The sequence below is a fragment of the Carassius auratus genome, unplaced genomic scaffold, assembly GCF_003368295.1.
Source record: "Carassius auratus strain Wakin unplaced genomic scaffold, ASM336829v1 scaf_tig00016667, whole genome shotgun sequence".
Lineage (NCBI taxonomy): Eukaryota > Metazoa > Chordata > Actinopteri > Cypriniformes > Cyprinidae > Carassius > Carassius auratus.
Window position 1 is genome coordinate 218,411 of NW_020524700.1, and position 23,608 is coordinate 242,018.

A 23,608-nucleotide genomic window follows, 5' to 3' on the forward strand; every position below is an offset into this window, starting at 1 on the left:
GACTGTAGAACAAACGAAAACAAAACGGAGGGAAAAACACGCAGTTTTATACTTTCTTTTTTGGGGGTCGGGTATTCTGTCACGGTTTTACGCTGCCTGAAGGAATACGGAGCCGAGGATAGATGAAATAAGGCTTTTAATATATTCAACTCATGGAGCACAGCGATAGACACACGTAAGTTAGTGGCAAGTCACAAGTGATGATACCCGACAAAACAGAACTGAAAGGACAAGGCTTATGTACAAAGGATAATTGGGGAAACACAGGTGGATGGCATGACTAAATTAACAGGGACATGGAACACATGAGGAATAGAATAGACACACCTGGGAACTAATCAAACCAAACACGGAAAGACACAAACTGGGTCACGGGCAAAAACACACTAAATGAGTCCAGGTGTGACACAGTCCTTTATGAGATGTGTGAATGTCTCAGGTCTAAAACTTTAGCATGATAAATATTGGAATCAGTTTGTTGCTTTATTTTATTAGCGTTCATTTATTTTATTAAACTGGATAAATTGTTTTGATAAAAACAAAGGTTTATTATCGTATGTTCGTTTGGCATTTTATTTACTGTATACCCTTTAAATTCGCTTATTGAAAGAACAACAGCAGCAGTATGGTGCAACATTCATTTGAAACTTGTATTTGGTGCTTGCTACCTCATATCTTTACTCTTTCTTTTCATTCTTTTCATGGCTTTGGAAAACTTGTCTCGGATGTTTCTCTGCTTCACTTTTTGCATAACTCCGGGTCGTCGACACCTAGCTTCATTGCTATTTCTTTCTAGGAATGAAATACTTTCTGTAAATCTTTAAAGTCTGTCCGTGAGTGATCGTACAGGTGTGGATATATTTGTGCAGCTCAAATTTTCGACAATCAGTGTATTCAGGAGATGTTGCTCTACTTGATGACCTCTGCAGAATGAACGAACCGAGGAAAATCAAACGTCAAAGAAGGTGGAGTTTCAGAACACCTCCACAGATTGCGTAACCGCCACGGACCAATAGAAACTGTTTAGGAGTCAAAAGAACTCCCCTAGAAAATTCACTTTGGTGAGCCATTTCGAACTGTCAAAATGAACTCAAAACGAACTTCGTTTTGGCCTGATTTTGTTCAAAATTACATCATATCAGTTCGTTCTTTGATTTAGTTTGAAGTATATCGGGATCTTCACTATTTGCTGCTTCAACTATATTATTAAACAGCTCTATATATCTTTCCTATCACAGTGTTTAAACAATGAAGAATCAAGATTAAACACCAACCTGTTTGTTCTTCAGTGTGTTTCATTCTGCAGGGTTTTCTCATGTTCTTTCTGTTCTTCAATAAACTATGTCTCTGCAGATTCACTTCTTCCTGATGCTTTGATGCTTGTAGTCACTTATAGACTCAAGGGAATATTTCAGCATTTATTGATGAACTGCAGCGGGAGGAGCTTCACTGATGGTGTGATTGTTGTGAGAGGAGCTTCACTGAATGTGTGATAGTTGTGGGAGGAGCTTCACTGAATGTGTGATAGTTGTGGGAGGAGCTTCACTGAAGGAGGAGAAGATCTGTTAAATTCCAATAAAAATCAGTTACAGCGTTTATGATTTTAAACTAATTTACTACTATTAAACTCTTTCTATTCAGCTATCTATCTATCTTGTAAAGTAGATTTTTAGTAAATTGATCACAGTGTTTTATAATAATTCACAAACTGTATCACTTTTTATTTTCTAAGTATTTCATCCACGTATTTAAATTCCTACATTTATCTTTCTTTAATATACAGGCAAAGAAATATAAAACAAAGTAAGGGAAAAAAGAAGTAAAGTAAGTAAATTTTATTTATATAGCACATTAAACAGCAAAGCTATCCAAAGTGCTGAACAATGTACAATCGAATTAAAAGTAAGAGCAAACAGAAAAAAAGACATATAATACAATAAAACAGCAATGAAGTGAAATTAAAATGCTAAGGAGAAAAGTTTTCAACCTCGATTTAAAAATGGTAATGGAAGGTGCAAGGCGGCAGTCTAGAGGCAATTGGTTCCACAGACGGGGGCAGTGACTGAAAGGGCTCTGTCACCCTTAGTTTTCATACGGGAACGAGGGACAGATAAAAGAGCCCTGTCAGCAGATCTTAAAAGTCTGGTAGATGACAAAGGGATGATAAGATCTTTAAGATAACATGGAGCTGGATTGTTAAGAGCTTTAAAAACAAACAACAGAATCTTAAACGGAACCCTAAAATGGACTGGAAGCCAGTGAAGAGAAGCTAAAATTGGAGTGACATGGTCATATTTGCCCCAGTCAGCAGCCTTGCAGCTGCATTTTGAACCAACTGGAGGCGTGAAAGCGATGACTGAGGAAGACCTGAGTACAGTGAATTACAGTAATCTAAATGAAAAAGTGATAAAAGCATGAATAACCTTCTCCAAATCCTGAAAAGACAAAAACTGTTTAAGTTTGGAGATGACCCGTAATTGGTAAAAGCTGTTCCTCACGACAGAATTAATTTGTTTGGACAAACATAATTCTGAATCTATGATAATGCCCAGGTTTCTAACCTGCGAGGAAATTGAGGTGAAGTGATTGCCCAGCTCCTTAATAATATCCTTTCTTATTTTTGGGGGACCAAAAACAATAATTTCTGTTTTGTTCTCATTGAGTTGAAACCAATTTTTTATATCAGAGATACATTCCAGCAATGGTTGAATGGAATCACCAGCTTTTAGCGGGAGGTACAACTGTGTATCATTAGCATATAAATGAAAAGAGACATTGTGCTTCCTGATAATATCACCCCAAAGGGCGCATATATAAGTTAAAAAGAAGCAGCCCCAGAATAGAGCCTTGAGGTACTCCACTAGTAATTGGGGCAGATGATGAGGAAAACTTGCCTAGCTCTACAGAAAAAGACCTATCTTTGAGATATGAGCTAAACCATTGTAAGGCTGTGCCCCTGATACCAATCAGATGTTCTAAACGGCAAATAAGAACATTATGATCCACGGTGTCAAAGGCAGCTGTAAGATCCAGTAGAATCAATACTGCATTTTTACCAGAATCAGCTGCAATCAAAATATCATTGAACACTTTAAGCAAAGCAGACTCCGTACTGTGATAAGTAGTGAACCCAGATTGAAAAGGTTCTAATAAATTAGCTGTATTTAAGAATGTGATCAGTTGTAACTGCACAACTTTTTCCAAAAGCTTTGACAAAAATTATAACTTTGAGACAGGCCGAAAATTGTTAAAGCAACTTTCATCCAAACCTTGTTTCTTAAGCAAAAGCTGAACAACCGCATGCTTAAAGCAGTTCGGAACCACACCAGTGTCCAAAGAGGAGTTAATCAACACTTGGACACTGGGGCCAATTACTGGAAAAGCTGCTTTTATGATTACAGAAGGAACAATGTCCAGTGAGGAATTAGTAGACTTCATTTTGTTAACGAGATCGGAAAGTTCTATTAAAGAGACATGTTGAAAATGGCAAAATAAAAATGAACTACCAGGCGAGTTCAAAGACAGGTCTGAAAGCGGTGAAGTAAAAGATAAGCGAATGGCACTCACTTTGTCAACAAAAAATGCCAAGAATTTCTCACAGAGCCCTGCTGATGGCTCCCTAGAGAACTGGGATTTCGAATTAATAAATACATTTATCGTGGAAAAAAGAACCCTAGGTCTGTGACAGTGTGCGCTAATCAGGTCTGAAAAAGGTCGATCTTGCTGATTTAGCAGTGCTCTGAAACTTAACCAGACAATCTTTAAAAATCTCAAGAGACATAGTAAGATGATCATGCTTCCATCTTCTCTCTGCTTTACAACACGCCTGTCTAAGAGAGCGAGCGTTGTCATCCAACCAATAATAAGATTTTATCTTAGGTTGTTTAGCTTTAAAAGGAGCAATAGAATCTAAGATATTAGAACAAACTGTGTAAAACAGAGAAATCAAAACATCAAGCCCTTAGGATGCCTTTTCAGCATGTAAGATAGATTTTTCAACAGCATTAGCTAGATAGTTATCATTAAACTGAGAAACAGTCAGTGAATTAATAAAAGGAGAATAAAAATCAGCAGGCTTATTCACAGTAGCAGAGATAACAGCAGGAACCTTAAAAAGCATGGGTTTGTGATCAGAAAATGAAGCATCATCAATGACAACATCAACTACAGAGGAACCATGTGACATTATAAGGTCAAGTGTGTGACCAAGAACATGAGTTGCTTGATTTGAGGTTGAGAAAAAACCAAACCAGTCTAAGATATTACAAAACTCGGCAACCAAAGGACGCCCTGGGCAGCAAAGATGTATATTAAAATCACCCAGAAACAACATTAGATCATACAACGGGGCAACAGAAGTTAAAAATTCAGAAAACCCACTGGTAAAATTACTTCCAACATTAGGTGGCCTATAGATGAGAGCACAGAACAGCAGAGATGAATTAGACTGTAATACCACACACTGTACTTCAAACGATAAAAAAGTTTGAACAGAAACTGATTGAATATTAAGTGACTGTTTAAAAACCATTGCAACCCCACCACCTCTACCAGCAGATCTTTGGGTACTAATAAAACAGCAGTTCGGTGGACAAAGTTCTTCAAAAGGTGACAACTCACCAGTGTTTGGAATAACGGCGTTTAAAAGAACGGCGTTAGGTAACGAAGTTATTTTTTCAGTAACGGGGTAATCTAACTAATTACTTTTCCCATCATTACAATGCGGTTAATGTTACTGAACGTTAAATGCGGTGCATTACTATGCATTGATTTAATAAAATATGCTATCCGAACGCACCCCTGGCTCAGCGAGTGAGCAGGTGGGTTAATAACGAGATAAGCGATTATGATTGGCTAAGGCAGAGTCATGTGTTTCATGGTAGCCTATCAGAGCCAGTGTTTTTACACACATGCCGGCACACATGCCAGCGGCGCCAAACACACATACGCAACAGTTACACAGAGATTCGCAACAGCAGAGATGGTGAGTCACGAGCAATCCGATGAAAAATTTGTATTTTCAAGGTGGAGATATAAGCACTACTTCAAATTCATTGTTGTCAAAGGCAAGAACGTGCATGTAATGTGTACATGTAATGTGTGACACACATCTACAAAGCTAGTGGCCAAAAACCCTTTTCTTACAAAGATAATACTTGAAGTGCAGGATAAAACTCTTGCTGTATGTTGACGTGCAATAAATATAGAAATTTATGTACGACCACCAGTCTGTTCTACTCATATAAACTGACTTGTGAAAACTGCAAAAAAATAAATACATTTCTCACATATATCAACTTTTTGACCTACACCCCGCCCCTAAACCTAACCAACAATGGGGTTTAGACAAATCGTATAAAAATCGCACGAGTGAGGTCATACAAATTTGTATGGATTAGCCACCTCAAAATACTCATGAGATAGCATTGATCTAACAAGTAAGCTGGTCTTTATTCAATTAATCTATTGATATGTTCAAATGAAAATAAAAAGAGGCAATACTGATTTATATAATATTTTGTAATGTAGGCTATAGGGCTACACATTTCCCTGAACTACATTTCTGCGGCTATTAATATGTTTAAATGAAAACGAAAGGAGGCAGTGGTGTTTAATATCATATTTCGTCTTATTGTAAATATACAGTGAGGAAAATTGCAGTTGCCAGGGCGAGCTGACTGATGTTATAAGTGCGCTGCTGTTTGCAGAAATACCGGACTTGCATCGTCCCGTCTGCCGGAGATCACACTCCCTAGTTGAACTCGCAAAGTGCAAACTACAGAGGATGCAAGTCCGAAATTTGCATACTTTGTGTTGAGAAACTAGATCAGACCTAAGTAACTAAACTATTTGCCCAATCTTCAGGTACTTTTGACCGTGCTGGAAAGCAACCAGTTTGGGGGAAAAAAGTTCCTGGAAAAAAAAGTTCCTTGTACAATTGGTCCTGGTAATTTCAGTGGAAACGCGGCATATATGTGAATTGCCAAGATGGTGGCACGTCAACACGCAGCGGCTTTTCTCTGTCCCGACAGAATGGTGTTTTCATGTTTTATGTCTTGTGAGTTGCAGTGTTTTCGTTCGTCGTCATCGCGTCTACCTGTCAGTAAGCACGCATACAGTCGCGAGTTTCTGCTAGATGTCGGCAGAACCACATTTTTAAAGTTAAACTCCGTGCACGCGGAACAGCTGTAGAATCTCGTTCTGCTATGGAGCCCTACACCAACGACCCCCACTACTGCATCTCGCCCACAGCGGAGGCGTAACAAGCGGTGTGAGAGGAAGCAGAAGAGGGGTAAGCGCGGAGGTATCCGGGCTAGTCTAACGGCTAACCCACACCATCTATCCCCACCATCGTACTGGCTTACATACGCTCGTTGGACAATAAACTGGACTACATTCGATTACTATGCTCAACTCAGAGAACTGTAAGAGACTGTTGTGTTTTTGTGGTCACGGAAACATGGCTCAGCAACAGCATTCCAGACGGCGCTATTCAGCTCGACCAGCTGACGTGCTATCGAGCGGACAGAGCTCTCGTCGCGGGAGGAAAAACCCACGGCGGCGGACCTTGTGTTTACATCAATGTGGTGCCACAATACTGTTGTGATCAGCAAACACTGCTCACCCCTGGTGGAGTTTATGATTATTAAGTGCCGGCCGTTCTATCTGCCGAGGGAATATACTGCTATACTGCTCATTTTGGTGTATATTTCACCCTTCAACTTTATCAGCAACAGGAACGACGCACTAAATAAACTGTACCAGCACATCAGTGAGCAGCAGACAGCACACCCCGATGCTTTTCTCATCATAGCTGGGGATTTCAACCATGCTTACTTAAAGAGTATGTTTCCAAAAATACACCAACACATTAACTTTCCAACACGAGGTAATAACATTTTGGACTTACAAAGTCTCTTACAATATCTCTTACTGTAAATTACTGCAAATCAAACAGTGGTTTGTCCAGCAAACGGCCGTAAGATTAACTTATCAATTTTCAATAAAGTTATCACTTCTTATAATTCAAGGAAAAATATTATCTGGCTATGAAAACATTATCCTATCATTATGATAAATTTAGTTTCTCAAAATAAAGCTTGTAGCTAGATCAGACATCTCAGTGACTCGTAATGTGAGCGGGGTGGAGGCAAAGGCAATCATGAATATATGGGTTTTTAATAATTGAACTAATAATACATCAAACTACAAATCACACAAAGTAAATACGCGTACGACAATACAAACAGTAAACTTTGTAAAAGACATAACGGAATCCAAATAAGGGAAAGAAAGAGAGAGAGAGAGAGAGAGAGAGAGAGAGAGAGAGAGAATGAATGAGAGAGGGGGGGGGGGGCAGCGTGGTCACAGAATGAGCTCGGTTATGTAAACTCAGACAGCAGCCGGTTAGCAGCGTGTGAGAGAAGGAAGAGAGACGGACCTTGTTCGGTCAGCTCTTATGGCTTGAGATGGTTCACGCCTCTGTTCGCGTGAACAACCAATGAACGTCCGCGATCTGAAGCGGGAAAAAGTTCCTTTGTCTCTGTGGAAACACCCACCCTACTAACTTTGGGGCTTATCAGACCTCAGCAGTGATATTCTAGCAAGTTCATAATTCCAGATTAATACATTTTTCACACCTTTTACACAGGGGAATAGTTGGGTCACAACATGACAATTACAAAAACAACAAACAGTACATATATAACTGATAGAAACACGAAGTTACATTCAAATGTAGAATTACACACATTTAAAGATTAGCACATGCTAATAAATTGCAGATAGTCCCAATTTATATGGGAAACATCTCAATGCACCGAAAAAGCAATACTTAATATGTAGGGCCGGGACTTTAAGGCGTTAATTAAGATTAATTAATTACAGAAAAAAAATTCCCGCATTTTTTATAACTTATTTTTGCACCGCGGAACGTTTCTCACTGGATGAGTTTCGGCAGACCGATTATACTGGAGCACCAACTAGCGTTCGCATATCACCGCAGCACATGATCGAACCTCAAGTATCACCTCAACGCAAAACATATAGCAGCTGGCGTGGACTTTACACTTTATGTTGAACTATGTATTATTTTGTTGGTGCAACTGGCAGTTTATGTTGAACTCTTTATTGTTTTGGCTAAGGTTATTGAGAGTTGGACTTAGTATGTTATGGCCTCTGAAGCAACAGAGAGATGTTTTCTAAAAGTCAGTGTTTCCAATATTCTGAATGTAATTGACATTATTGTGTTTTACTTAAAAAAAAAAAACACTTTACAGAAGGTTCCAGCACCTATAAGCTACCTGAATTTCTGAAATGTACTATTTCTAAATTGTTTCTAAATATGCTATTGCTACACTTAATGGCAAAAATTGCACTGGTCAGCTAGACTTGGTTGAACAAAAATAAACAATATTTTGTTACTTAAGCTTATGTATTCAGTCATTATTCAATGGTATACTATAAATCCTTGTGAAAAAAATTACTGCTCACTGTTCTCAGGTCAAATATTTATATGCGATTAAAATGTGATTAATTTCGATTAATTAATTACAAAGCCTCTAATTAATTAGATTAATTTTTTTAATCGAGTCCCGGCCCTATTAATACGTTTAGAATACATTTGAGCAGATTTTACTATTTTCTTTCTAAGAGTCAGCTTTAATTCCTGTTCTGTTTCCCAGTAGGATCATAAAGTTTTACGATGTGGTCAGGAGTAGAGTTACAAAAACATGACTCTATCTGAGAAAGTTAAAATGAGGAGAAACATTTCCAATTTATAAGCTAGTAAAATTATAATCCTCGCATAACAAGGATTAACCATTTTATGCAATACACAAACATTCAAAATACATATTAATAAAATGACGAAGATACAGAACCTTAAGAAAGGTTTGTTTGTGTGTGTGTGTGTTTGTGTGTGTGGGGGGTTTTATGTCCCCTTTGAGGCTCGCCCACGAGGCTCTGGAATTTCTTAATAGGTGTAATAACTGTCACTCAAGGCAGGAAGTGGCTGACTTCAGGGCGCCCAAAATGGTGGCTTAAGTAAACAACGAAGGTCCTTGTTTACTCAAGTTCTGGTCTTTGAGTGCAGAATGTGTTAGAGTCAGGATTCATTAATATGGAACAGATGGCTGAAATACCATCAGCTCATTAGTGTTACAATGCATTATTGTGAGGAAGAGTCATCAGACCTGAAAGTGCTGGATCTGAAGATGATCTACTGACTAGGGGTTGAACGACTTCTGATTTTTTTAAGTCAACTTCTATGTGATGAAAGTCTAGTCGAAGTAGACTAGTCGCTGATCACGTCATTAATGATGAAACTGTAAGGTTTCTCTCCAGTGAGAATCCTCTGGAGCTGCTTCAGATCTGCAGCTGTAATAAAAGTCTTCTCACACTAAAAGCACACATGATCTCTCACACCAGTGTGGATCTTCTGATGAACGTTTAAACTTTAGATGTGAAAAACTGTTTCCAGATAAAGAACATGAATGTGGTTTTTCTTTCTTATGAACTTTCAGGTGATTCTTCAGACCTGAAGCCTCATAAAAATGTTACAGTTGAAACTGTGCTGGTCTTGAAGATTAACTTTATTCACTGTGACTTTAGATGATGTTTCTTTGTTAGGACAGATTTATACAGAAGATATTTTATTCCTTGATGCATTATTGTGAGGATGAGTCATCAGACCTGAATGTGCTGGATCTGAAGATGATCTACTGACTAGGGGTTGAACGACTTATGATTTTTTTAAAGTCAACTTTTATGTGATGAAAGTCTAGTAGAAGTCGACTAGTCGCTGATCACGTCCTTAATGAACAAATAAGCCTGTAGCAGGTATGGTACATAATCAACCAATCGTCCAGCATCGTGCCGTGTGAGAAGGTGAGATCTACAAAGAATGATCAAAGGAATGCAAATACACTTACATGTTAGGTGTTTGTTTGTTCATTCAACTTGAAGCGTCGCTGTGCACCGATCATTGTATGACACCAAAGTACCAAGAGAGTGATTTGAATGAATGAGGAGCCATCTGCTTTGCTCTCTATAGCTCTTATGAATGTCATACAATGATCGATCTGCACAGCACAAACAGCCAAAATCTGGATATTTTAGACAATATAACAATCCTGGCAAGGACACGTCCTGGGAAAATGGCTTATATGGTCACCGTATACATGGCAGTGTCTCTGTATTAGTAGTGACGCTGTGGGCTTTAGTTATTAAGAAATATATGATTTAAATTTTCAGTTTCTAAGCTATTTTATTGAGAAACAACAGAACAGAGATGACAGTACATTTCCTCACTGAATGTTTCTGTGCATGTGTGATGTACGAGCTACTGTCTGTAGTCTATGTGTGTGTGTGTGTGTGTGTGTGTGTGTGTGTGTTACAGTGCAGCAGCGCATTAGATTAGAACAGTGATTAATTTACCTGTACAATAAGCTGTTTAAAATGTGCATTCTCCCGTTCAATTTCAAGCATCATGTTGTGCCATCTATAGGACCAGCGACTAATCAACATCAAGCTTAAAGCATCATGGCAGAGCACTGATGTCGAGTAGTCGATTAGTCTGTGTATCCCCTACTACTGACTGTGAATGTTCTTTGTTATGCTTAAGTAGAGAAGATGAATAACGGAAACTCTTCCCACATACAGTGCAGTGATACGGTTTCTCTCCAGTGTGGATCCTCTCGTGTCTTTTCAGATGTCCTAACCGACTGAATCTCTTGTCACAGTGTGAACACTTGTAAGGTTTCTCTCCAGTGTGGATCCTCTCATGTGATTTCAGGTCTCCTAACCGACTGAATCTCTTGTTACAGTGTGAACACTTGTAAGGTTTCTCTCCAGTGTGGATCCTCTCATGTGTTTTCAGGGTTCCTAAATGACCGAATCTCTTGTCACAGTGTGAACACTTGTAAGGTTTCTCTCCAGTGTGGATCCTCTCATGTGATTTCAGATATCCTAAATGACTGAATCTCTTGTCACAGTGTGAACACTTGTAAGGTTTCTCTCCGGTGTGGATCCTCTGGTGCTGCTTCAATTCTGCAGTTGTAATAAAAGTCTTCTCACACTCAAAACACATATATTCTTTCACACCAGTGTGTATCTTCTGATGGACTTTTAAACCCTTCAGATGTGAAAACCTCTTTCCACATAAACATGAATGTGGTTTCTCCTTTGAATGAACATTCAGGTGACTGTTCAGGTTTGAAGCCGTCAAAAATGTTTTGCCACATTGATCACAATTATAAAGTTTCTCTCCAGTGTGGATGTTCATGTGTCTCTTAAGGTTTGATGATTGTCTGAAGCTCTTCCCGCACTGATCACATCTGTATGGTTTCTCTCCAGTGTGGATCCTCATGTGCATCTCAAGACTATGTTTGCTTCTCAAACTCTTTCCACACTGAGTGCAGGTGAAAGATTTCTTGTCTCTTCTCTTCTTTAAATCTTTCTGTTTTGTTTGAGAGCGACTCAAAGAGTTTTCTCCAGTTTTGACATGTTGCTTCTGCTCCTCTTTATTCATTTCTTCATGCTCCTCGTTTTCTTCAATCAACTCTAAAATAAAAGTAAAAAAAAAACTTTAGCAAATCACTGAGAGAAATGTTAAAAGAAGACAAAATTAACCCTGATATAATAGTTAAGAGTAGACAAGTGCTATACAAAATATTTTTATAATTTTGATACATATATAAATTAGGGGTGTAACGATACGCGTATTCGTATTGAACCGTTCGGTACGACGCTTTCGGTTCGGTACGCGGTACGCATTATGTATACCGAACGGTTCGTTGGAGTAATTAATTATATTTGAAAAAAAAAAAAAAAGAGAGAGAAAGAAATATAATGATATGCGTTCAACAGGCAACGCCCCTGACACTCCCGAAGAAGAAAAAAACACCATCTTATATGTTTATGTTAGGCTACTCAGCAGGCGCTCGCTCACTCAGTACGCGCTGAAGGCTCGTTGCAAAATAGCCAATGCGTTTAACAGACTAGAAATGAGAAGATCCTCCAATAACCAACAGGTCTGGTGTTTGGGTGCACTTTGGATTCCCTTTAAGCTATAATGGTGATGGCAAGAGAGTGGTGGATAAATAAACAACGGTATGTCGCATCTGCAACATGACAGGGTACACCAGCGGGATTACAAAAAAAAAAAAAAAAAAAAACCAGCGGGAATATCTGGGATATATGCGTCAGTACTATCTGGGAAAAGACGAAAAAAAGGAGAAACATGCACGCAGCAAACTATCCCTGCAGCATTTAGACACTATAGCTTACAGGGAATCCAACCCAAACACCAGACCTGTTGGTTATTTTAGGATCTTATATTTCTGGTCTGTTAAATGCATTAGACATTTTGCAACGAGCCTTCAGCGCGTGCTGAGTGAGCGAGCGCCTTAGGGGCCGTTCACATATCGTGCCTAAAAACGCATGGAAAACGCTAAGCGCGTCTTTCTCCTGAGGCGTCTGTCTTTGCTAAGCAACAATGACGTGTTCTCTCCATGAGACGCGGAAATTTCAGCGAAGGATAAATGGATTTGCAGCTCTAAAAATCGCTTGCAGTAGCTCTGCTACTGAATTTATTTCAAAATTGCAATCCATATACAACTATGATCAGCTGTTCCTTCATCTTGGCTGAGCTCTCAACGTTGTTACGGGAAAGGATGAAGCTGATTGGTTGGTTCTTGTCACATGACCCGCGGTGCGCTTGCGGCATTCTGAAAAGTTGAGATGTTTTTACATTTTGCTGTATCTAAAACGTATCGAACCGAACCGAACCGAACCGTGACATCAGTGTATCGTATCGAACCGAACCGTGAATTTTGTGAACCGTTACACCCCTAATATAAATGTAATGTCCCTGAATCTTTACTGGAGTGATGTACATTGTTCTTCCAGTTACACTTAATAATAATTATTAAACATTTTAAAACATTAGATACAAATCCCACGTTTCTATAGTAAGAACCCTTAAGTCCCTCGATATACTTCAAACGAAGTTCGTTTTCATTCTTCTTTTCGGGGCAAAAAGAAGTTAGAAAAGTTTAAGGGACGGTATACTGTTAACGAACTATTCGACACCCCCGCGCTGCTGGAGGTGGGGTGTAGATTAATGTAAACGTGTCACAATGCTCCCGTGTATCCCCTAAACAAAACAACAATGAAATTAAGAAGTGTAGGCAAACTAGGTGTGAGACGGGCACCAATGGTCAGATTATAGACAAAAGAATAATGATTATCAGCAGTTCAGAGTCAAGTATCATGTTTGCAATACAAAAGAACCATTCCATAATCAGTCCTTCATGAGATGTGTGAATGTCTCAGGTCTAAAACTTTAGCATGATGTGGGAAAAAAAAATATTGGAATCAGTTTGTTGCTTTATTTTATTAGCGTTCATTTTATTAAACTGGATAAATTGTTTTGATAAAAACAAAGGTTTATTATCGTATGTTCATTTTGCATTTCATTTACTGTATACCCTTTACATTTGCTTATTGAAAGAACAACAGCAGCAGTATGGTGTAACATTCATTTGAAACTTGTATTTGGTGCTTGCTACCTTATATCTTTACTCTTTCCTTTCATTCTTTTGATGGCTTTGGAAAACTTGTCTCGGATGTTTCTCTGCTTCACTTTTTGCATAACTCCGGGTAGTCGACACCAAGCTTCATTGCTATTTCTTTCTAGGAATTAATTATGTTGTTTGTTGTTGGCGTCACTTCCTGTTTGCCGTCATTTCCTGTTTGTTGTTGGTGCCCATACTGCGTTGAGTTCCGTCACTATATTCTTTTTATGGACTATTTTTATCTTAAAAATCAATTTTAAATACCATAATTTCCGTTTATATAACGTGTGAATATATCCTCTATTGTATTCTACAACAAAAACAATCAGAGCGCCTCGTTATCACTACTTTTATTTTGATCTCCCGGGTCCACTATTAGCTTATAGCCCGTTAGCATCAGCGGCGTGGTTGCTGCTAACTGCGCTTACATTGCTAATACTCTATTCACACACATTACCACTGCTGTACTCACTATTACTTGCTTTAATGGCGGATGAATGTCTACCTTTGATTGCAGGCGAGGACACGTTCGAGCGATCAGCGTGCTGTTAACAGTCCCACCATGTCTACTACGTGTGTTTCTCTGCACAGGCCCGGTGCACCCAGGACGCGATCTTCCCAGATGTCCTTCACTCCGGCGCCGGGACACCACGGACCCTGGGTGCATCCACAGCGAAGGATGCGAGCCAGGCCCCGGGCGTCGACTTCTCCCCCTCCAGTTGTCGAGATCTCCATCCGGAACCGCTTCGCTCCCCACCGCAAGACGGGACGCGACGCTGTGATCATCGAATACTCCATCGTCCGACACGTCCGTGCTACGTTAGCCGAAGGTAAAGTGCACACTCATTGTTTGCCGGGTGCTTGTGTTCTCGATGTTTCTGCGCAGATACCCGTGATCCTGAAGGCTGACGTGAGCCCCAGAGCAGTCGTGCTTCACGTCGGGGTTAATGACACCACGTTTCAGCAGACCGAGACACTTAAGAGGGACTTCAGCAGCCTGATCGAGACAGTTCGCAGCACGACGCCCGCGGCGACGATCGTCGTGTCAGGACCACTGCCCACGTATCGACGAGGACACGAAAAGTTCAGTAGACTTGTTGCTTTAAATGAATGGTTGTTGTCATGGTGTAAACAACAGAAACTGCCATTTGTTAATAACTAGAACCTTTTCTGGGAGCGTCCCAGGCTGTTTCGCGCTGATGGCTTACACCCCAGCAGAGTTGGACCGGAGCTGCTTTCTTACAACATCTCCAGGACACTTCGCTCCATGTGACTAGTAAGACAATTTTCAAATAACTATTATGATGACTTTTGTTCCACCCGCTTAAATGATCTACACGCATAAAAAGAATGAGAAGAAATAAGGGCGATGATGTCATTAAAAAAATGTCAAGTTATAGTGCTGCAGAGATATCAACCTTAATTAGCATTAGCATTACTAGCCCCGGCCCGGCAGGTGTTGTAATACCAGTTTCGGCCGTGGGAGGCGGTATGCGGGCAACATTACCACCAGCCAACCTACAATACACGAATAACTCGCAGGGCGTACCTGGACCTGATGTCAATCATGTGGAAAGTACAGCCCACTACTTTCAATTCAGAGAAGAGAGCGGAAGGATAGCTGCAGCCCTTGGCAAGAGACCAACACCCGCTACAGGGAAACAACCGCGCTCGGAATCACAAATCAGATCCGATAAGAATACCAGAGTAAACATCGGCACTGCTTTTAATCGCTGGAGACAACTGATGGACCTGAAAGAAATGAGGTTCGACTCAGAACTTGCAAGTTAGATGCTTTTAGTATTTCGCTAGAAGTTTGTTTTATATGTTTGTGTATTTGTTTTCGGGAAGTTATAACATAGAAATGTATCGAAGGCTGTTCGATAAACGTGCTAATGTTAGCGATGGCTAACCGTAGCTGCGTTTGATAATTAGCTAGCTATAACTTAACGTTACCCATTTTATTATATAGGGCTGTGCATGTCTTTACTCATGTACATCTCATCAGTAAAGACGCTCCTGTAATTAGGAGTATATCTCCAGTACGTGTGTTCAGATCAGGATTGCCAGGTTTTCACAACAAATCCTGCCCAGTTGCTTCTCAAAACTAGCCCAATCTCGCTTCCAGAAGATTCCCCGATAAAACATTGCTTCCCGGGGTTAAAATATAGTTTTTTTTAGCAGGGTTGTCTTGGTATAATTCGCATTTTAGGGGCTAAATATCACGTTATTTGTATTGGGGTCGCTGTGACCAGCGGACATGAAAAACAACTGCCACAGACTTGGCAACACTGGTTGGCATTTACTACACAGAGCCGTAATTCACTGACAATCTACACAACATCGATGTTAAAATCGCAGGCGATTCTTTGTCGATTTTGAAAGCGATTTTGTGTTAGTTGTCGGTAGACTAAGGCTCTGTGCAGTTACTGCCGCTCCACCTGAACCAGTGTTGCCAAGTCTGCGGTTGTTTTTCATGTTCGCGGTTTGAAGCAATCCCAATACCAATAATGTGATATTTAGCCCATAAAATGCTAATTTTACCAGGGAAACCCTTCCCAAAAATTTATATTTTAATCCGGGCAGCAATTTTTATCGGGGAAACTCCCGGAAACGCGATTGGGCTAGTTTTGGACTAGTTTTAAGAAGCAACTGGGCAGGATTTGTTGTGAAAACCTGGCAACCCTGATCTGAACGCACAGGCTGGAGATATACTTCTAATTACAGGAGCGTCTTTACTGATGAGAGGTGCATGAAAATCGCATTCGATTTTTTGCACAGCCCTATTATCATAACTAACCTGCTCTGTCTAGTCTGTTGGTCTCCGTGTCCTCTTTGCTTCGTGGTTTTTCTGTGCGTGAAAAAATTGATGTGTGGCGTGAAAGCGTGTGAAAAGGGTCAATTCCGTGTGTCTCACGGTGAATGCTTGAGAGTTGGCACATTAGTTCTCAAGCAGAATAAAGCGTTTGTATTAATCTATGATGTGTCCCTGTTTGCCTACAGGGACATAAAAAAAATAAATTAAAAGTGATACGTGGACCAAGGTGTATGAGATTGTTCATTTTAAGTAAAGGATCCTAATATTTCGTCCACAAAAATATTTAATTAGGTTATAACTCCTTGTGGTTAGTCTGCACGAGATCAACAAGCTTGTTTGCTTTGCGGCTGCTTTAAATACAAAATAAGCATTCGATCTACGTTAGAGCGTCTGAACGCTCACAAATCTTTCTGCAGCGTCGTGAGCAGAGCGGCAAGAGCGATTTTTGACGCTCTAGACGCCGGCGTTGTGAACGCACAGTCAGGCTTCGGCTATGGCTGTAGTGTTGTTGTGAAAGTAGGGGCGGAGCATAGAGACTATGCCGTTTCTCGTTTGTTACTCTAGAGTAGACCAATTCACTTTATTGAGGCATACTGCCCCCATCTGTTACGGAATGTGTGTATGTATGACTTGATTTTTTTTGGCAAACATTACTGATTGCACCTTTAAGACTGTGTCTGTTCCCCGAATAGTGAGGTCAAAATATAAATTTAATGTAGGCTCTAGAAAAAATCGTATCGTGATTAAACCAGAAACATGCAAAGGAAATGAACAAAAATAATCTTTAAAGTTTGGGCTCATAAATATTAGATCACTCACACCCAAAGCAGTTATTGTAAATGAAATTATCACAGATAATAGTTTTGATTTACTCTGCTTGACTGAAACCTGGCTAAAACCAAATGATTATTTTGGTCTAAATGAGTCTACTCCACCAAACTACTGTTATAAGCATGAGCCCCGTCAGACTGGTCATGGAGGAGGTGTTGCAACAATATATAGTGATATTCTCAATGTTACCCAGAAAACAGGATACAGGTTTAACTCTTTTGAAATACTTCTGCTTAATGTAACACTGTCATGTTGATCGAGCACTCGGGTCTTCTCCACTTTTTCCTGCACACATCCTCTGAATAAACGCATAATCTTGTTAGCGAAAAGTAGCTGTAGGGCTATATTAGGGGCAAAATAGTTGTAAAAAAACAACGGGAAGGCTGCGGTTCGATAAACGTGTACGTGACTCAAAAGTTAAATGTGTATTACAACACACTCTTCAGGGTATATGCAGAAATCTTGAAGTTAATTTTAATACCTTTTCAAGACTTTTTCCAAGACCTTCTCAATATTTTTTAATACCTCACCGCCACTTCAAGGTGTAACCATTTACATCAGTGATACTTTTAACGAAACAGTTTAAGTTTGTGATAAAGACTATAGACCACTCTGATACAAAAAAAAAAAAATCAAATAGGCTGGGATAGTAAATCAAAGCAAAGTTTATTAAAAAGCAAAACAAAACTTTGCTCCACCCTCAACAACAATCATGCTGACATGTGCCTCAGTTCTTCTGATTTTGTTTCCAGCAGCTTCTCAGTTTGGACCAATCCGTTCCATTTTTCTTTACTACGTCTTCTGAGGATGTTGAACTTCGTGATCAGTTGTGCCATTAATGTCCCAGATTTCCCCTCTGCCTGCTCGGCTAACTTATCAGCATCTGTTTGGAGGGAGTCGCACATCTCTGTCAGAACGTTCGTTTCCGTTTCAGGTCTTCTATTTCCTCTTGCATTGCTTTTCTTTTGAGGTCCTGTGTGGAACTCGGTTTCTTCTTCCGTGCATCTTCAGGGTAACTCCTGTACCTTGACCTTGCACAGGCTACTAAAGCCATGAGCTCCTTTGTAAGAGGTACCTTCAAAACACCCCCACAGACACCGATCTTGTCACATATCAGGTCGACAGCTTTTCCGTGTCACAAGAATTGAGAGCCAAGGTACCTAGCCAGAACATATCTTTATTAATATGACACTCCTCAAAACACATAACAGGTTGAAAATGAAATAAATAAAAATATAGTACATAGAACTAAGCAGGAGGTACCTAGATTGGACATGGTCATCTTCCCAGAATTGAATGTGGACATCAAGTTGTTTAGTTTTTGTTGACTGGTTGAGCGACTTGTCAAACATTAAAACAAACTGGCCAGCCTTGTTGATGGTGTTGATGAGCTCCTGCTTGAAGTGTGGTGCTAACCCAAATCGTATGATGTATCCAGTTTTGTTCTTGCCACAAGTGAACGATTTTGCTATATCCGAATCTGGAAACATACCCTTGAAAACTCCAGCCACGTTTTCGTTTGAGTTCAGTGAATGGTGTTTCTCCGTTTTGTGGAGACACCACAACACCTCAGCACGCAGTGTTGCTGTGCCGCCCAGAGCCACTCTGATGTCGGCTGCAGAAGATGATGAAGCAGAGATAGACGGGTCGTAGCTGTAGCTTCAGGTGCGACTGCCGGTGGTGTAACGACGTTGGCACTAGGTTGTGGTGGTGCAACGCGATTACCACAGAAGCTAGCAATGGAGAGCTGCAGCTCTCTGCGGCTAACAGCGGCTTTGTGGCTAGCACAACACATGTGGGACTTTAACGAGTTAATGCCCATTGACACAATACTTATTTTTTTCTTGCATAATGTACAATATGCCTCGTTGATATTCCCCTCGACTGGCTGCAGCCACTCTTTAAATTCCGGCATTTCCAGCCAGGACGCTGCAAATTTGCACTTGCCCATTCTGTTAATGCTTTCACCATCCTAAAACATTTCGGTGCGTTGTAATACAAATGCAATTTACGAACAAACCCACAATAGCCTAGTTTATTTACCGGTTCATTTCTTTTTATAAAAATTACTAAATTCACACACTTTCACAATGTTTTTGGGACTCAAACTGTTGGACAGCTCATTCAGAAAAAATACTTTCAAAATTTAAGACTTTATAAAGCCGTGATAAGACTTTTTAATACTTTTTAAGGGTCTTAATTTTCCCAAAATTTATTTATCACCTTTTAATACTTTAAGACCCCACGGATACCCTGACTCTTCCAAGCGAGGTCCTTTTTATTCCTGAAATATGAACTTCTGTGTGATACTTGTGTCATAAAGCTCCGGTTGACTGCTCAATGACAACATCAGTCGTTCCTCCATGTTGAATGAGTGACTCCTGAGCAGGCTCCTGATTGGTTAACGTGGCGCAAATTGACACCAAAGTTCAAATTTTTCAACTCGGGCGGCGGACGCGAATTCACGTCAAACACATAAATGCACAAAAGCACAATTCGCGCGTAATGCGCCTATCAAGCCAGACGCTCAATTAGCATCATTCGCGCGAACTAGACGCGCGAATGAGGCGAATTCGCATCTTCCATGCCGCGCCAAACGCCTTATTCGCGCCGGGAGAACTCCAGACGTGCGTAAACGCGCATTTGCATTGACTTAACATTGAAACACATGGAATCGATCTTACTGCTATAGATATTGTACCTCAATGTGATGATATTACAGACCATTTCCTTGTGTCGTGCATGCTGCATATCACTGATATTAACTATATGTCTCAGCGTTACCGTCTGGGCAGAACTATTGTTCCAGCCACCAAAGACAGATTCGCAAATAACCTGCCTGATCTGTCTCAACTGCTATTTGTACCCAAAAATACACATGAATTAGACGAAATGACTGACAACATGGGCACTATTTTCTCTAATACATTAGAAGCTGTTGCCCCCATCAAATTGAAAAAAGTTAGAGAAAAACGTACTGTGCCATGGTATAGCAGTAATACTCACTCTCTCAAGAAAGTAACTCGTAGTCTTGAACGCAAATGGAGAAAAACTAACTTGGAAGTTTTTAGAGTTGCATGGAAATACAGTATGTCCAACTATAGACAGGCTCTAAAAACTGCTAGGGCAGAGCATATCCACAAACTCATAGAAAATAACCAAAACAATCCTAGGTTTTTATTTAGCACAGTGGCTAAATTAACAAATTACCAGACACCACCTGATTCAAATATTCCACCAACGTCAAATAGTAATGACTTTATGAATTTCTTCACTGATAAAATAGATAACATTAGAAATTCAATAGCGAATGTAGATTCTACAGCGTCTAACACTTCAGTTTCATCCATCGCACCCAAAGATAAACTGCAGTGCTTTACAAATATAGGACAGGAAGAGCTAAATAAACTTATCACTGTATCTAAACCTACAACATGTTTATTAGATCCTGTACCCACTAAATTACTGGAAGAGTTGTTACCTGTAGCCGAAGAACCGCTCCTCAATATTATTAACTCGTCGTTATCTTTAGGTCACGTCCCAAAACCATTCAAGCTGGCGGTTATTAAGCCTCTTATTAATAAACCAAAACTAGATCCTAGTGAACTGGCAAATTATAGGCCTATTTCAAATCTTCCATTCATAAAATTTTAGAAAAAGTTGTGTCTGCTCAATTGAGCACCTTCCTGCACAAAAATGATCTGTATGAAGAATTTCAGTCAGGTTTCAGGCCCCACCATTGCACAGAAACTGCACTTATTACAAATGACCTGCTTCTTGCATCAGATCAAGGCTGCATCTCATTTCTAGTTTTACTTGATCTTAGTGCAGCGTTCGACACCATAGATCATGACATACTCATAGATCGATTACAAAACTATACCGGTATTCAAGGGCAGGCTCTAAGATGGTTTAGATCCTACCTGTCCGATCGCTACCATTTTGTTTACTCAAATGGGGAGTCATCTCGTTTATCATCAGTAAAATATGGAGTGCCACAAGGATCCGTCCTAGGTCCCCTTCTATTTTCAGTATACATGTTGCCCCTTGGTAATATTATTAGAAAACACGGAATTAGCTTCCACTGTTATGCTGATGATACTCAGCTATATATCTCAACGAGACCAGATGAAGCCTCAAAATTATCTAAGCTAACAGAGTGTGTTAAAAATGTAAAAGATTGGAGGACCAATAATTTTTCTCCAATTAAATTCGGATAAGACAGAGATATTAATTATTGGACCAAAAAACACTACACAGAATCTTGTAGATTATAATTTGCAACTAGATGGATGTACTGTTACTTCCTCTACAGTCAAACATCTGGGTGTTATATTAGACAGCAACTTGTCCAAAATGCAGTGGCTAGAGTCCTTACAAGGTCAAGAAAATATGATCATATTAGCCCAATTTTACAGTCTCTGCACTGGCTACCTATTAAGTTCCGTATCAGTTACAAATTATCATTACTTACCTATAAGGCCCTAAATGGTTTAGCTCCTGCGTACCAAACTAGCCTTCTACCACGTTACAATCCATCACGCTCCCTAAGGTCACAAAACGCTGGACTTTTGGTAGTTCCTAGGATAGAACACCCGAGAAGAGATGATGCTGACCATCAGAGGACTTCAGATGATGCTAACCCTGAATCAACAACAGAACTAACAAATATTGCTACAAGTGTGAGTGAATCATATATTAAATTATTAATATTAATAATGTTCATCATCTGTTTGACTACGACTTGTATACATTTTTCTACAAATCCTGTCATACATGCACAAACTGACAGTCACCACTTATAAGCTTTTACTAAATATTGTAGAAACATAATTTTCTGTAAAGTTGCTTTGTAATGATTTGTTTTGTAAAGCGCTTTACAAATAAACGTCGATTGACGTCAGAATTCGGTTTGTTTGGATGTGAACTCTGTCTTCCGTACTCGGATGCGCACCCCTGAACCGTACCAGAGTCCGCTTAAAAACGGTGGTCTGGGGTACACTTCATATGAAATCTGGTACGGTTCGCTGCTCATGTGAACGCAATCGTACCAAAATGTGTGTTTGTGTGTGTGTGTGTCACTCACTTTCCTGATGAGCGTGACTGCCACGCTGCAAGCAGAGAGCTGTACATCTCATTAATGTTCGCCTTCAACGTTCTTTAGAGCATTTTCAGTAAATTCGTAAGACAGACGCAAGTGCCGTTATGTACCGAAGATTTATCAACAAAACGAACAGTTCAAAAACGTAATACATAAAAGTGCACAGAGTAATGTTTTGCATTTGCCACCTTCTCCTGCGCTGTCATTACCAAGCAACGGGGTAAACAGCTGCTGGCGCTGATGACGCAAACAAACCGCGGTTCGGACTCAAATATTATAATATGAACACAATCCAGTGGGGGTAGGGGGAGCAACTCGGGTCCGGACCAGGCAAGTGAACCAAGTGTGAAAGCACCCTTAAAGTCTGTCCGTGAGTGATCGTACGTATATTTGTGCAGCTCAGGTTTTCGACAATCAGTGTATTCAGGAGATGTTGCTCTACTCTCTATTGATACATTTTTAAATCCGACTAATACAGTTGATACATCATTAACTTGTGATTAATTTTCTGATTATTTTATCCGAAAAATTGACCTTATCAGATCTAGCATCACAACCCAGGGTTGCATCTCAGTTACATCTTGCAGTCCTACCAGCTTTCTCCAGCATTTCACTCCTCTGTCTTCCCCTGAGTTGTCTGAGATAGTTTCTCATCTTAAGCCTTCTTGCTTCTTGCAGTTTTCAAGCAGATCTCCTCTTTCTCGACTAATTTTAACATATTGGACAAATTCCAATCTTGTTTCAGAGCTCTACACAGCACAGAATCCGCACTACTTAAAGTTTATAATGACATTCTTCTTACCATTGACTCTGGATCAAGTGCATTACTTATCCTCCTTGATCTTAGCGCTGCCTTCGACACTATTGATCATGGTATTCTTATTGATCGCCTGGAAAATAGTGTCGGACTACAGGGCCCTGTCTTACGCTGGTTTAAATCATACCTGACAGAGAGAACATTCTATGTTAAACTGGGTGCTAAATCATCCCCTCCAGTGGAGATTAAATATGGTGTCCCTCAAGGATCAGTTCTTGGTCCCCTGCTATTCTCCCTATACATGCTGCCCTTTGGCTCCATCCTTGAAAAGCACAACTTAAGATACCATTGCTATGCCGATGATACATTATTGTATTTACCCATTTCCCCTGGTTGTACTTCAGATATCAAAACTATTTTTAGCTGCTTGGAAGACATTAAATCATGGATGGCAGAAAATTTCCTCCAGTTGAATACCAAGAAAACAGAGATGATTTTATTTGGATCCCCAACCACTTCAAAAC

At 39.9% G+C, this 23,608-nt stretch overlaps 1 pseudogene; it reads right to left on the reverse strand.

The window, feature by feature from the left end:
• Positions 1 to 23,608, reverse strand: part of LOC113075287 (zinc finger protein 721-like) — an 85,219-nt pseudogene that overhangs the window by 55,385 nt on the left and 6,226 nt on the right.